Source organism: Saimiri boliviensis, chromosome 9 (genome assembly GCF_048565385.1).
Source record: "Saimiri boliviensis isolate mSaiBol1 chromosome 9, mSaiBol1.pri, whole genome shotgun sequence".
Classification (NCBI taxonomy): Eukaryota; Metazoa; Chordata; class Mammalia; order Primates; family Cebidae; genus Saimiri; species Saimiri boliviensis.
Window position 1 is genome coordinate 67905206 of NC_133457.1, and position 15965 is coordinate 67921170.

General features: G+C 49.6%; 1 non-coding gene across 1 annotated transcript; it reads left to right on the forward strand.

Moving 5' to 3' along the window:
- Positions 1-10124: 10124 nt before the first annotated feature.
- LOC120360866 (U6 spliceosomal RNA) lies at positions 10125-10231 on the forward strand. Its single transcript, XR_005577267.1, has one exon. It is a non-coding gene; the product is annotated as a U6 spliceosomal RNA (small nuclear RNA).
- The last annotated feature ends 5734 nt before the right edge of the window (positions 10232-15965 follow it).

Below are 15965 nucleotides of genomic sequence, written 5' to 3' on the forward strand. Positions count from 1 at the left end.
AGATAAATTCTGACCTGGAATTGAATTCTCCCTTTCTTAAAGTCTTTTTAATTTGCTTTTTTTAAGAGTCAGTATGGAAATCTTAACTGATAGAGAGATTCTTGATCTGGAACGATTCCCTGCCATTCTGTTTTTTCCTGTCAAGGTAGCTGCTGGCTCAGTAGTGCATGTCACCAGGATCCATTTCAGGGTGATGACATTAGACTGACATCAGACTGTTTATACTCAGTTGGATACCTTGCTGTTTTCAGCAGCATGATTTTACAGTATGCTTTTCTCAGAGCTTGGCATTTTTTTTTTATTTTTTATTTTTATTTTTTTTTGAGACGGAGTTTCGCTCTTGTTACCCAGGCTGGAGTGCAATGGCGCGATCTCGGCTCACCGCAACCTCCGCCTCCTGGGTTCAGGCAATTCTCCTGCCTCAGCCTCCTGAGTAGCTGGGATTATAGGCACGCACCACCATGCCCAGCTAATTTTTTGTATTTTTAGTAGAGACGGGGTTTCACCATGTTGACCAGGTTGGTCTCGATCTCTCGACCTCGTGATCCACCCGCCTCGGCCTCCCAAAGTGCTGGGATTACAGGCTTGAGCCACTGCGCCCGGCCAGAGCTTGGCATTCTTAATGGAAATATCAAATGATGTAGTTCATAAACATACTCTAAGTATGTTTATGACACTAATCATATGCTTTTAACAATAACTTTTAGATAACATTTGCCCTGTGAGTGAAACCTTATGTGAAGTGACTGTTGCCATCAGAAAATCCCCTTTGACCTGCTAATGAGAGTGAAAGTAGAACGTGCCCTCCGCTGTTCAGTTAGTGAGTAGCAAGCTTCTAGTAGGGGCTGCTTCTCTTACACATTTGGGGTCTTGGGCCTTGTTACTTTCCTGGGTTTGTCCCTTCAGCCTGGAAAGGCTACTTAAAACACTTACCAGGAAACAGTAAAGCTGTGAGAGAATCTAGTCTTAGATGTAGAGAAGTGAGTTGATGCTAACATAGACTTAGACTGAGGGGCTTCCATGCAAGCTTTGGATGAATCTGTCAGACACGGTTTTCTTCACTCTTCTGATAATCTTTTTTTTTCCAGAATGATTTGTTGTTTTTGTTGTAAACAACTTCTAAACATCCGGTGTCTTTTTTTTTTTTTTTTTTTTAAGCCCTTTAAGAAAGTCCTTTGTCGAGTAGGTATTGACTGTCCCGTGGAAACTCTCAGGAGTGTTCGCGTAGGCTCTGCATGCTTTGTGTGAATTCAGTTTGAACAATGCAGTTTGAATCACCTGGGATGTCTAGTTCTGGCATGTCTTCATTGATTGTGTTTTAAACATTTTTCATGTCATTTTCCAAACCTCACTTTACATCTCAGAGAAGTTAATCAAGGAATGAAATTTCTGGGGGGATAGGGATGAGGGTGGGTTGGGGACTTGAGTGAAGTCAGCTTGGGGTGATTTGCTTTAAAGTGTTTCTAAAGCAGTTCCTAACAGTATTTAGAGATTCCCTGCGATGTTTGTGTGCTCAGCTTATTCTGGACAAAGTGGAGGGGAGGGGGTCTTCCTGAGATTTGCACTGGGAATGCAGGACAGGCTCTAAATTTAATCTGTAGTGTAACTTTGTTGTTGAAACCAAGAAGGTTAACAGAGTCAGCGCTCCTGCTGTAGTGCTTCTGACAAGTGCTCCCTGAAATGCACATCGAGTTCTGTTGTCTGGGCCTTTTCTCCCATGGTGCTAGGAGATACCATTTATTAATGCAGCTCTTCTCAGTAGTGGGAAGAAGTCTTTGGGATTGTTGAGCAAGGGGCAGCTGGACTATCCACTAAATTTTTTTGTTCAAGACACATTAGAGCCCCTCCTGTATATCTAATAAGTCATCATAAAGGTGCTAGGGAAAGCCTTAAATTGAAGACACAGGCAGGCGGCTGAAAATTCAACTTGTGAGAGGAGAAAAACCTGCCATTAGGTAGAGCAGAGCTGTGACTGCTGACTAAGACTCAATGGAACTTCCACTTGCTCTAAAACCAGGGAAATCTCAGATAACTGGGCGTGATCTGTCTATAGATACCCATAGTCTATAGGTAAATACTTTCCAAAAGGAGGATCTTCCTCTCAGCTGGCGATCCTCTGCTTTGGGCTGTACCAAATTGTGAATACTCTTGCTGTGTTGTACCCAGTTGCTTTATATTAATACTGCAACTTGAAATGGGGGGGGGGGGGCAGCTGGGTGGGGGGAGGGGAGTGGGGCGATCAGTCTTTTGAAGACATCAGCTCACTGTGCTGAGAGAGGGACCAAGCTCAAGGGAACCTCTGATCTATACATTCAACTGCTGCATTTTTTTATAAATACATGTAAATGTCCTGTTGTAATATTTGATCTTGGAAATAAAAACAAAAACTTTTCAGTATTAGTTTTTTGTGCTGTTGTTTTTGCAAGATAAGACTCTCTCGATGTTACTTTGAGTAAAGCAATTTAGATTTCAAAAGCTTGCAGTCCGACTGTAATGTGTAACGGTTCCCAGCCTTTTTTCTGCTCTTCACGGTATGTGGAATGTTTATGGTAAGCACTGTAAATGTTGAGTTGTTACAGAAACACTGGGTAAGCTAGCCTTATTAGGCAGGTATAAATTCTGTATTTGACATACTTGGGCATTTCAAGTGTCTAATCTTTCAGACCAGTGGTAATTACTAATGGTTCATTAAGGACTTAAAAAGTGAAGGAAATTACTGAATTAATAGGCAAAAAGGAGATAAAATTACATGGCATAATAGATAGAAATTGGTATCATTGGCCGGGCGCAGTGGCTCAAGCCTGTAATCCCAGCACTTTGGGAGGCCGAGGCGGGTGGATCACAAGGTCAAGAGATCGAGACCATCCTGGTCAACATGGTGAAACCCCGTCTCTACTAAAAATACAAAAAATTAGCTGGGCATGGTGGTGTGTGCCTGTAATCCCAGTTACTCAGGAGGCTGAGGCAGGAGAATTGCTTGAACCCAGGAGGCGGAGGTTGTGGTGAGGCAAGATCGTGCCATTGCACTCCAGCCTGGGTAACAAGAGTGCAACTCCGTCTCAAAAAAGAAAAAAGAAAGAAATTGGTATTATTGCTGGACGCAGTGGCTCACGCCTGTAATCCCAGCACTTCGGGAGGCCAAGGTGGGCAGATCACTTGAGGTCAGGAGTTAGGGACCAGCCTGGCCAACATGGTGAAACCTCATCTCTAAAAATACAAAAATTAGCCGGGTTAATGGCTCAATGGCTCACGCCTGTAATCCCAGCACTTTGGGAGGCCAAGGCAGGTTGATCACAAGGTCAGGAGTTTGAGACCAGCTTGGCCAACATGGTGAAACCCTGTCTCTACTAAAAATACAAAAATTCAGGCCGGGCGCGGTGGCTCAAGCTTGTAATCCCAGCACTTTGGGAGGCCGAGGCGGGTGGATCACGAGGTCAAGAGATCGAGACCATCCTGGTCAACATGGTGAAACCCCGTCTCTACTAAAAATACAAAAAATTAGCTGGGCATGGTGGCGCATGCCTGTAATCCCAGCTACTCAGGAGGCTGAGGCAGGAGAATTGCCTGAACCCAGGAGGCGGAGGTTGCGGTGAGCCGAGATCGCGCCATTGCACTCCAGCCTGGGTAACAAGAGCGAAACTCCGTCTCAAAAAAAAAAAAAAAAAAAAAATACAAAAATTCGCCAGGCATGGTGGCGGCCACCTGTAATCTCAGCTACTTGGGAGGCTGAGGCAGGATCACTTGAACCCAGGAGGCAGAGGTTGCAGTGAGCTGAGATTGTACCACTCCAGCCTGGGTGACAAGAACGAAACTGTCTCAAAAAAATAATAGTAATAATCAGCTAGATGTGGTAGTGGTACCCGTAATTCCAGCTACTTGGGAGGCTGAGACCGGCTGAATCGCTTGAACCCAGGGAGGTGGAGCTTGTGGGAAGCTGAGATTGCATCCAGCCTGGGTGACCAAGTGAGACTATCTCACCTCAAAAAAAAAAAAAAAAAAAAAACTGGAATTGCTGCTCAGTTCAGTTCTACAGTGATGGCTTTGTGCTGCTCCTTTTTTTCTTTTTGTCAGTGTCACTCTCGCCAGGCTGATGTGCAGTGTCGCCATCTCAGCTCACTGCAAGCTCCCCTTCAGGGTTCAAGTGATTCTCCTGCCTCAGCCTCCTGAGTAGCTGGGACTACAGGCCCACGCCACCACACTCAGCTAATTTTTGTATTTCTCATGGAGCTAGGTTTCACCATGTTGACCAGGATGATCTCGATCTCTTAACCTGTGATCCACCCGCCTCGGCCTCCCAAAGTGCTGGGATCACAGGCGTGAGCCACCGCGCCGGCCTGTGCTCCCCGTTCTTGTGGAACCATTTCTTATCCCCATCCTCCAGCCGCATATGCCAAAGAATAGGGATTTATGTGATGGGGAGCAAACCCCCTGCCCTCAAGGAAATTACTTTCTAGTTGGGAACACAGACAGTAAACATACATGGAAAGACAGATTTGATTCTAATTGAATTTTTTAAAATAGAAAAGGAGCCAGTAGAGAATTTTTTTTTTTTTTTTAATTTTAAGATGGAGTCTCACTGTCACCCAGGCTGGAGTACAGGGTCAGTGCAATATCTGCCTTCCAGGTGCAAGCCATTCTCCGGACTCGACCTCCTGAGTAGCTGGGATTACAGGCGCCTGCCACCACGCCTGGCTAATTTTTGTGTTTTTAGTAGGGATGGGGTTTCACCATGGTGACCAGGCTGGTCTGGAACTCCCGACCTCAAGTGATGCACCCGCCTCTGCCTGCCAAAGTGCTGGGATTATGGGCTGAGCCATGACTGCAGCCTGGGGTTCTCCTTCCTCACTGTCTGCACCTTGGCCGGGGCTCTGTATGGTGCTGATCCCCAGGACTTGACTCTGGGCCCCCTGTAACCTTCCCTTGGTGATATTCCCACAACACCAACCCTCGTGTGCAATGCTGCTGATTTCTGAAATCTCTGACTCCAGTCCGTCCTCCTCCAAGCTTCAGACTCACACGCCCAGCTTCTTAAACTACACCTACAGCTGGAGGTATCACATTTAATCTGCAGTCACTCCTCCCGACTCAGACCCACAAACCCGCCAGAAACTTAAGTCATTTTCTTTTTCTTTCATTCCCCCATATCCATTCCAACAGCAAGTCCTTTAACTTCTACCTCCGAAATGTGCATAACATAACCCTACTTTCCGATCCACTGCCGTTCATCAAGTCCAAGTGTACCGAGACCAGCCTGGCCGTAGAGACCCCTCCAGGTGGCGCTGAAGGCGTTGAGAAGCAGACACTCAGAACAGCCCCATGGGACCCTCCGGCCCGAGAGCTCGGGCGGACAGCGTTCGGGGCTGAGGGCCTCGAGCAGACGCTGACCCACATAGTTGCTCTCTGAACAGGTGACGCGTATTCACAACAGGGGCTCTGCGTTTTCTCATAGAACCAAGATAAACGAGGGGGGCAGCTGGCGCCCGCTCACGCCTGATCGCAGACGAACCAAAGAGTATTCTCCACGAGGGAGCCCCGGGCAGGGCCCACGTCCCGTGTCTGAAGGACGGTTTTCACTGGTGTGTGATGTTTGTATGCTGTCTTGCCAGTTTAGAATGTCCCCAACGGTTTTCCACTTGGAGGCTGGCTGGCTAGGTTTTCCTCGCTGTCGTTCTTCCTAGCAAACAGTACGTTCTGTCACCTCCTCAGCGTTTCTCAGCACAAGTGACCTGCTTTTCGTCTTGATCACTGCAACAGTCTCGGCTCTTTCTCTCATTCCCCTCAGGACGTCCAAGCTCCTCACTTCCTGCCACCCCGTTTGCCCACTACCTGCCAGCTAATCGGCCTCCTCTCAAAGCTCAGCAGCCTCGGCAGCTCTTCCGTGTAAACTCTGCTGGTCTCAGCATGGATCGCTTTCTTTCATCCTTTAGGTCTCAGCCTAAAAGTAAACTCCCCAACATTCTATTTAAAGTAGAATTCTCGGCCGGGCGCGGTGGCTCGCGCCTGTAATCCAAGCTCTTTAGAGGCCAAGGCGAGCGGATCACCTGAGGTCGGTAGTTCAAGACCAGCCTGACCAACATGGTGAAACCCCATCTTAAAATATATAAATAAATAAAGTAGAATTCCCAGGGCCGGGCACGGTGGCTCACACCTGTAATCCCAGCACTTTGGGAGGCTGAGGTGGGCAGATCACTTGAGCTCAGCAGTTTGAGACCAGCCTGGCCAACAAGGTGAAAATCCGTCTCTACTAAAAACACAAAAATTAGCCGGGCATGGTGGTGGGCGCCTGTAATCCCAGGTAATCAGGAGGCTGAGGGAGGAGAATCGCAGAACCTGGGAGGCGGAGTTCGCAATGAGCTGAGATTGCGCCACTGCACTCCACACCCCAGCCTGGATGACAAAAGAAAGGAGACACGCTAGAGTGACGTGTCAAGGGAGCCAAGAGTGAGAACGTTCAAGAGGGTCCCGTGGCCAACCGTCTCACGCTGACTCGGAGCAGTCAGGTGAAGAGGACAGTGCAGTGTTCATCACTGGAGACCGAGAGCCACTTCAGTGCAGTGCTGGGGGCAGAAACCTAGTTTGAGTGGGCTGAAGTTTACGGTATTTGTACACTAATGAGAAAACCCTCACTTCCCCTTCAGCGGTCTGGTATAAACGGCAGCTCTTTCAGCTTATCTTCCCTTTTTTCCTCCCTCCAATTAAGGGAATGTGCTCTCACGTCAGCTTTCAGTGAGTTTGGAGCTGCCACTAGGGACAGGGGCCCGGCTGTCCAGCTGTACCATCTTCTTTCTCTTCTGCCAGTGAATTCTGCTGCACCAACTTCCTCTCTTCCTTGCTCAGATCCCACAACCTACCCTAGAATGGAACAACTGTCTAGCCTGTTCTCCCAAGGCTTTTTTTTTTTTTCGAGACAAAGTTTCCCTTTGTTGTGCAGGCTGGAGTGCAGTGGCTCGGTCTTGGCTCACTGCAACCTCTGTTTCCCGAGTTCAAGCAATTCTCCTGCCTCAACCTCCTGAGTAGCTGGGATTACGGGTGCCCACAACCACGCCCCGCTGATGGGTTTGTTTTTTTAGTAGAGACAGGGTTTCACCCCCAGGCTGCCCAGGCTGGTCTCAAACTCCTGAACTCAGGCAATCCACCCATCTCAGCCTCCCAAAATGCTAGGATTACAAGTGTGAGCTACCATACCTAGCTGTCTTTTTTTCTTTTTTTTTTTTTTTTAAACAGTCTTGCTTTGTTGCCCAGGCCAGAGTGCAGTGGAGCAATCTTGGCTCACTGCAACCTCCACTTCTCAGACTCAAACAGTCCTCCTACCTCAGCCTCCCCAGCAGCTGGGACTACAGGTGTGCACGCCACGCCCAGCTCATTTTGTATTTTTAGTAGAGACAGGGTTTCACCATGTTGGTCATGCTGGTCTCAAACTCCTGGCCTTGAAACCACCTTTGCAAAATGACGACCGAGACCGTGAAGGGATCAAACGTAACCGCATCCATCTTGCTTCTAACTTCCAAGCTGTCCTTGTTCATTCCTGCGTGTAGGCTGAACTAACTTGGGGGAAACTTAGTTTATAGCTTACAGTTTATAGTTTAAAACAAAGATGATAACAGCCCTTTCCCAAAGCAAACCTCCTTCTTGCCTGAGGACTAGACTGCCTTTGTAGGACTAATGAATTAGCCACAGATAAGAAAGTATGGTTTAGGAGTTATGCAGCTGGAGGCTACAAGATGCTGCCCCTCCCTAAACTGCTCCTAAGATCAGAGCTTGAGATATTTTGCAGACCCTGCACTTGGTGGAGCAGCTGCACCACCGGATCAATAAACTGGCTCCTCTGATCTATGGCCCCGACCCAAGAACTGACTCAGCACAAGAAGACAGCTCTGACTCGGGACGCTTTCGTCTCTGACCAATCAGCACTCCTGGCTCACTGCTTCCCCTACCCACCAAGCTATCCTAAAAGCTCTGCTGCCCGAATGCTCCGGGAGACTGATCGGAGCGATGATAAAACTTCAGACTCCCTCACAGCCGGCTCTATGAATTACTTTTTCTCGATTGCAAGTCCCCTGTCCTGAGGAATGGGCGCTGTCTGGGCAGCGGGCAAGGGGAAACCCCTGGGCAGTTGCAGCCTCAGGTGATCCACCAGCCTCAGCCTCCCAGAGGCTGGGGTCACCACTGCAGGCCGAGGCACCTGGCAGCCTCCCACGTCTTTCAGCCTCAGGAAGCCTCCTGTGGCACGCTGATTTTCTCACCCCAGGCCCTGCTGGTGATCTGTGTCCTGAGACTTCCACTTGCTCCTCCCTAGGAATATCACCAGCGAAGGAGAAGCAAGTGCTCACAGCTTCAGGATGATGAATGAGTCTGCAAAAAGGTAGCGCTTTAGTAATGACGGCAGCGACCCAGCTGTTACCCTGGAAGGCTTACCACAGGGAAACGAAGAAACGGACCTGACACTAGCCTTGGTACAGCTGTTGTCTCAAGCACATGATTTCTTACAGAAGTGTCTTGTGCATAAGAGTGATCACCGAATTAATCATAAGTTTACCCTAAGTAGCAAAACCCTGCAGCTGCCATCACCATCACTAAATTTACACTTTAAAGGATTAAAAACAAATTCCAGGCCAGGTGCAGTGGCTAATGCCTGTAATCCCAGCACTCTGGGAGGCCGAGACAGGTAGATCACTTTAGGTCAGAAGGTTGAGACCACCTGACCAACATGGAGAAACCCTGTCTCTACTAAAAATACAAAAATTAGTCAGGCAGGGTGGCGGGCACCTGTAATCTCAGCTACTGGGGAGGCTGAGGCAGGAGAATTGTTTAAAACCTGGGAAGTGAAGGTTGCAGTGAGCCGAGATTGTGCCACTGCATTCCAGCCTGGGCAACAGAGCAAGACTCCTTCTCAAAAAAAAAAAAAAAGAGAGAAAGAAAAGAAAAAGAATTTATTAGCCGGGTGCGATGGCTCAAGCCTGTAATCCCAGCACTTTGGGAGGCCGAGGCGGGTGGATCACGAGGTCGAGAGATCGAGACCATCCTGGTCAACATGGTGAAACCCCGTCTCTACTAAAAGTGCAAAAAAAAAATTAGCTGGGCATGGTGGCACGTGCCTGTAATCCCAGCTACTCAGGAGGCTGAGGCAGGAGAATTGCCTGAACCCAGGAGGCGGAGGTTGCGGTGAGCCGAGATCGCGCCATTGCACTCCAGCCTGGGTAAGAAGGGCGAAACTCCATCTCAAAAAAAAAAAAAAGAAAAAAAAAGAAAAAGAATTTATTTATTTATTTTGTTTGTTTGTTTGTTGTAAAAAATATATATATATATTTTTTTTACCAGTTTTCTTTTCCTTTTTTTTTTTTGGAGAAGGAGTCTCACTGTGTTGCCCAGGCTGGAGTGCAGTGGTGCGATCTCAGCTCACTGCAGCCTCCAACTCCTGGGTTCAAACGATTCTCCTGCCTCAGCCTCCAGAGTAGCTGGGACTACAGGCGTGTGCCAGCATGCCCAGCTAATTCTTGTATTTTTAGTAGAGACGGCCATTTCGGCCAGGCTGATCTCGAATTCCTGACCTTGTGATCCACCCACCTTGGCCTCCTAAAGTGCTGGGATTACAGGTGTGAGCCACCGCACCCAGCCTGAAATTCTTGTAGAAAGCAGCTCATATACAGTTTAGAAGAATTAGGCCAGGTGTGGCTCAACATCTGTAATCCAAGCACTTTGGAGGCCAAGGCAGGTGGATCACCTGAGGTTGGGAGTTCAAGACCAGCCTGACCAACATGGTGAAACCCTGTCTTTATTAAATAAATAAATAAAAAGAAGAATTAAACTATGTGTTTGCGGCCGGGCGCGGTGGCTCAAGCCTGTAATCCCAGCACTTTGGGAGGCCGAGGCGGGTGGATCACGAGGTCGAGAGATCGAGACCATCCTGGTCAACATGGTGAAACCCCGTCTCTACTAAAAAATACAAAAAATTAGCTGGGCATGGTGGCACGTGCCTGTAATCCCAGCTACTCAGGAGGCTGAGGCTGGAGAATTGCCTGAACCCAGGAGGCGGAGGTTGCGGTGAGCCGAGATCGTGCCATTGCACTCCAGCCTGGGTAACGAGAGCGAAACTCCGTCTCAAAAAAAAAAAAAAAAAAAACTATGTGTTTGCTTTGGCAACACATATACTAAAACTGGGACGATACAGAGAAGTTTAGCATGGTCCCTGCACAAGGATGACACAAAAATTAATGAAGGGTTCCAATTTTACTTGAAAAAATTAAACTGTGGTAGCCAATTATAATGTTCCCTTCTCATATGTATGCATCAGGGGTTTTCTCAGTAATTGTTTTCATCATTGGAAGTAAAATCTCTGTGCAGAGACTGTGTGTGTTACTTCAGGTATTGCATGAATTCATTCATTCATCCAGGGATTCAGTGATTCTTGAGCTCCTTCCTGCCGTGTTCCAAGCTCTGCGTGAGGCTCGGAGTGAATAGAGCAGGGTAAGATACTGCCCCTGGCTGCAAGGATCTCACAGTTGTGGGGCAAGAAGTGAATCACACTGCAGTGGACAGTGGGCAAAGATTTCTTAAACAGACACAAAGAGCATTGACCGTAAAAAAAAGACTGATACATAGAGCTTAATCAAAATCAGTAATTTCTCGGCTGGGTGTGGTAGCTCACGTCTGTAATCCCAGCACTTTGTGAAGCCGAGGTGGGCAGGGTCAGGAGTTTCAGAGCAGCCTGGCCAACACGGTGAAACCCCGTCTCTACTAAAAATACAAAAATTAGCTGGGTGTGGTGGGGCTACCTGTATTCCCAGCTACGCAGGAGGCTGAGGCAGGAGAATGGCTCAAGCCCGGGAGATGGAGGCTGCAGTGAGCCGAGATCGCACCACCGCACTCCAGCCTGGGCAACAGAGAGACTCTGTCTTAAAAAAAGGAAAAGAAAAAAGAAAAAGGTGCTTACTTATCAAGAAGATGCAAATTCAAACACGAGGAGATCAGTAAACACCCACCACAATGCCTAAAATTAAACACGTTGGTGAGAATGTGGAGAAACTGGATCTGTTACACACTGCTTGTGGGTGTGTAAATTAGGAGTACGCTGGGAATCTGTCTGACAATATCTGCCAAACTTAACTATTCACCTGCCCTATGATGGTAGTCCTACTCCTAGGTATACCCCTGGAAAAATCAGTGCTTAATTCCTTCAGAGAACATATAGAAGAATATTCATCGAGGCATTACTTATAACAGGCAAAAGTTGAAAATAGAAATTTCCACTAAGAGTAGAAAAACTTGGCTGGGCTCAGTGACTCACGCCTGTAATCCCAGCACTTTGGGAGGCCAACATGGGCAGATCATGAGGTCAGGAGTTCAAGACCAGCCTGACCAACATGGTGAAACCCCGCCTACTAAAAATACAAAATTAGCTGGGCACGGCGGTGCGCACATGTAATCTCAGCTACTCCGCAGGCTGGGGCGGGAGAATTGCTTGAACCCGGGAGGTGGGAGGCTGCAGTGAGCTGAGATCACGCCACTGCACTCCAGCCTGGGCAAAAAATAGCAAAACTGCATCTCAAAAAAAAAAAAAAAGTAGAAAATTATAATATTCAATGCAATAATACTCAGCAATAAAAAAAGAATAAATTACATTATGGATGAATCTTGTATATAGAATACTGAGTGAAGAAAGCCACACACGAAAGCGACACTGGGCTGGTCACAGTGGCTCACGCCTGTGATCCCGGCACCTTGGGAGGCAGAGGCAGGAGGATCACTGAGCCCAGGAGTTCGAGACCAGCCTGGGCATCATGGCAGGACGTCTCCACAAGAAATAAAAAAATTAGCTGCGCTGGTGGGGCTTGCCTGTGGCCCCAGCTACTCGGGAGGCTGAAGTGGGAGAATCACTTGAGCCTGAGAGAGTGAGGCTGCAGTGAGCCATGATTGTGCCACTGCACTCCTGCCTGAATGACACAGCAAAACCCTGTTTGAAAAAGCAAGGGCGGGGGACTGTATGGTTCCATTTATGTGAAATTCAAGAACAACAAAAAACTAATAAATGATTATAGGAGCCAAGAGGAAAGTTAACACACAGACAAGGGGTAAGGATGTCATGTATCTGGATTTGTGGTGGGTCACCAAGGCATACACGTGAAAATCCATCCGATTTTATCATTCAGGTTTGTGCTCATTCCTGTATACATGCCATGTAATATCCAGATGTTGAAAATGCAATGGTAGCAGAGAAAGAAGCACCTAACTCGGAGTAAAGAAATCTGGGCTGACTTCACTGGGCATGTTTGAACTGAATCTTGAATTCAGGAGCTTGTCCATAGCGCCACAGGTCTCTCACGCAGAGAGAACCACAGAATCCTCAGCAGTCTGGCGAGAGGATGGTGTAAGACGACAGTGGCCTGGGGCTGGAACAAAAGTCAGGCTGAGTGTAGTGGCTCACGCTGTAATCTCAGTACTTTTGGGAAGCTGAGGCAGGCGGATCACAAGGTTAGGAATTTGAGTTCAGCCTGACCAACATGGCGAAACCTGGTCTCTACTAAAAATATAAAAATTAGCCAGGCGTGGTGGTGGGCGCCTGTAAATCCCAGCTACTCGGGAGGCTGAGGTGGGAGGATTGCTTGAGTCTGGGAGGCGGAGGTTTCAGTGAGCCGAAATCACACCACTCCAGCCTGGGTGACAGAGTGAGAACCTGTCTCAAAAAACACGTAAGTCTAGTACAGGAACGACGCAACACATGGAGTCAGCCGGGGGCCAGGCTAGGAGAGAGGGGAAGGGCGGCTGCCTGCTCGGTGCTGTTCTGCCGAAGAGCCCAGATTCTTTGAGGGGTGGCAGATGAGGTCCCGAACAACTGGGGAGTGGAAAGCGCGGCTGCCTGGGGGCAGCCAGTGACTCACCGGGACTGGGGTGCTCACGGGGCCACGCCTCCTGCTTCCTGCCCTGGAATCACATGAAAATGAGCCGAGGGTGGGTCAGCAGGTCAGGGCTCTCCGGGGAGAGGATGGGCCGTCCGTGCAGGCCCGTGGGCAGGGGCGTGGGGCGTGCACACACGCGCCTGGGTGACTTCGGTGTAGACAGAGCCTCCGGGGCCCTCCTGTCCAGAGTCCTGAAAGGACGACCTCCAGGTCCAGCCCTGTCTCTCTGCCACCCAGGCTGGAGCCCGGCCCTGGGGCTGCAGGCGTGGAGACCACTCTGAAGAGGCGGCCTTTCTCCGGGTTCTCTCGCGTTCTGACTCTTGGCTCCAGACGCAGGTAAGCAGAGATGGCGGCCAGGGAACGGCGTGGCCCCACAGGTGGGACACACGCGTCCATGGGAGCAGCCTGGCGTCCGCGGCCTCGGGCGGTTCCCACGCACCTTCTCCGCGGCCCCGGGCGGTTCCCACGCACCTTCTCCGCGGCTTCGGGCGGTTCCCACGCCCCTTCTCCCTGCCTCAGTCTGCCCAATTCTGGCCTCTGCACACACCTCGGACACTTCTCCCGCCTCAGTGTCCAGCCGGCGTGAGCTTGGGCAGCACGTCCTCCCGGAGCTTTCGTTCTGCTCCTGCCACCTGGGATCAGGCTCCCGCGTGGGCCCCGTGACGCTTAGGCTGGAACCCAGCGAGTCCGCAGCAAACCCGATCCCTGCCCTTCCTGGGAGAAGGATTCTGCTGAGGGGCAGAAGTAGGTTTAAGGCAGAGCGAGAGACCGAGGCAAGTTTTAGAGCAGAAATAAACGTTGATTAAAAAGTTTCAGAGCAGGAAGCAGGGCGCGGAGGCTCAGGCCTGTCATCCCAGCACTTTCAGAGGCGAGGCAGGCGGATCACGAGGTCAGGAGTTCGAGACCATCCCGGCCGACGCGGCGAAACCCGGTCTCTGCTAAATACACAAACATTAGGCGGGCGAGGTGGCGGCGCCTGTGGTCCCAGCTGCTCGGGAGGCTGAGGCCCGAGAATCGCTTGAACTCGGGAGGCGGAGGGTGCAGTGAGCCGAGACCACGCCATTGCACTCCAGCCTGGGCAACAGAGCGAGACTTCATCCAAAAAAAAAAAAATTTTGCTTTTTGCTTTGGCAGTGTCCCCACTAGACTTTAAGCTGTTCAAGAAAAGGGATTGCATCTTTTTCATCACTATATCCCTAGCCCCCAGCAAGTGCCTGTCAGGTAATGATCACGTAATGAATATCTGACTGAAAAAGAATGAAAGAAAAAGGTTGCTAGGTGGCTGGGGAGACAAACAGATGTAGAGAATGTGCAGTCTCTTCCTCCATGTAATTTAACCCATCCCTTTTTTTTTTTTTTTTTTTTGACTGGCTCTGTCACACAGGCTGGAGTGCAGTGGTGTGATCTTGGCTCTCTGCAACCTCTGCCTCCAGGTTCAAGGGATTCTCCTTCCTCAGACTCCTGAGTAGCTGGGATTATAGGCGCCTGCCACCACACCTGGCTAATTTTGTATTTTTGGGAGAGGTGGGGTTTCACCACGTTGGCCAGGCTGGTCTTGAACTCCTGACCTCAGGTGATCCACCCACCCCGGCCTCCTAAAGTGCTGGGATTACAGGTATGAGCCACCGTGCCCAACCGATTAGCCAATCACTTCTGTTGTTGCCCTGACATCTATGGGATGATTTGTTCACCTAGCCAGGATCTCAGGGCAGAGCAAGGGACTCCCCAACAGCCTGGTTTTAAGGTTTTACCTTCTGATCTTGTTTGTCTCTTCAGATACCAAGTTAGCTAACCTTTTTGCTAATCTCCTGGTTCACATTTTTGGAAGCGTTTCTCTGAATGTTATAATTTCTAGGGGAATAAAGTCAGGAAGAGGAGGCAAAATTCAAACGAAGCCACAGCACAGCAAGTGCTTTTAGTGTTCGATTGGCGGGCAGCCAGGGTTCTCTGAATTCCACGCATCCAAAAGGCCATGCTCCAGTTGGTCGTTGTCCCTCTGCTGTTCATCCTTTTTAGTCTCCCCTTTAAGACTTTTCTGATAGGAAAGTTTTCTGTAGAAGAGTTTGTCAGGGGAGGCAGGACACAATGGCTCATGCCTGTAATCTCAGCACTTTGGGAGGCCAGGGTAGGTGGATCACAAGATCAGGAGATCAAGAACATCTTGGCCAACGTGGTGAAACCCCATCTCTACTAACAATATAAAAAATGGGCCAGGCGTGGTGGTGCGCCCCTGTTGTCCCAGCTGCTCGGGAGGCTGAGGCAGGAGAATCACTTGAACCCAGGAGGTGGAGATTGCAGTGAGCCAAGATCGTGCCACTGCACTCCAGCCTGGGCAACAGAGCAAGACTCCATCTCAAAAAGAAAGAAAGAAAGAAAGAAAGAAAGAAAGAAAGAAAGAAAGAAAGAAAGAGATTGTCAGGGGCTTGATGTTGGTGCAGTGTGTGGCCAGACCTTTCTCAGAGGTGGTGTGGTTTGAAGGCACTAAATGCATTCCTGCGCAAGGGTGCCTCCTGGTCCCATGATCTAGAGCATGCACTTGAAAGACCAACCATACACCCATCTTTCCTTGGGTCCCTGTCAGTCATTTTGAGGGGGAGTGGGTTAAGGTTGTGACTTGCTAACACCCTGGGTGGTTAATTTGCCTCAACACAGAATTACACACAAAAAGGCCTGCACTGCGCTGTGGGACCATCTCAGAGGGAGGCTGCTGGCATCGCAGCAGGTGGGCAGGCTGTAAGGAGGACTGTTCCGCACAGGCACCCTGCTCTCAGGAGCAGGACAGGCTCCTTGCTGTGACTGAGGAGTCCAGGGGTCTGCCAGCCGGAGGGCTGACGGGGGAAGAGACACACCATCCGCCCCGATTCCTGACCCTACCCTGCCCCAGGACCCTTGGCCACCCGGGGTAAGGGCCCCACCCTCCCGGTGCACCGCTCCCCTCTGCTGAGACCTGAACTCCCTTTCATCTGGGACAAGCTCTCTCATTCAGTGCAAGAGCCATGGCTTACAGGGCTAACACCCAATGGACAGGGCGTGCAGTCAAGACAGCTCACCATAACGAAACAGAGCAGCAGC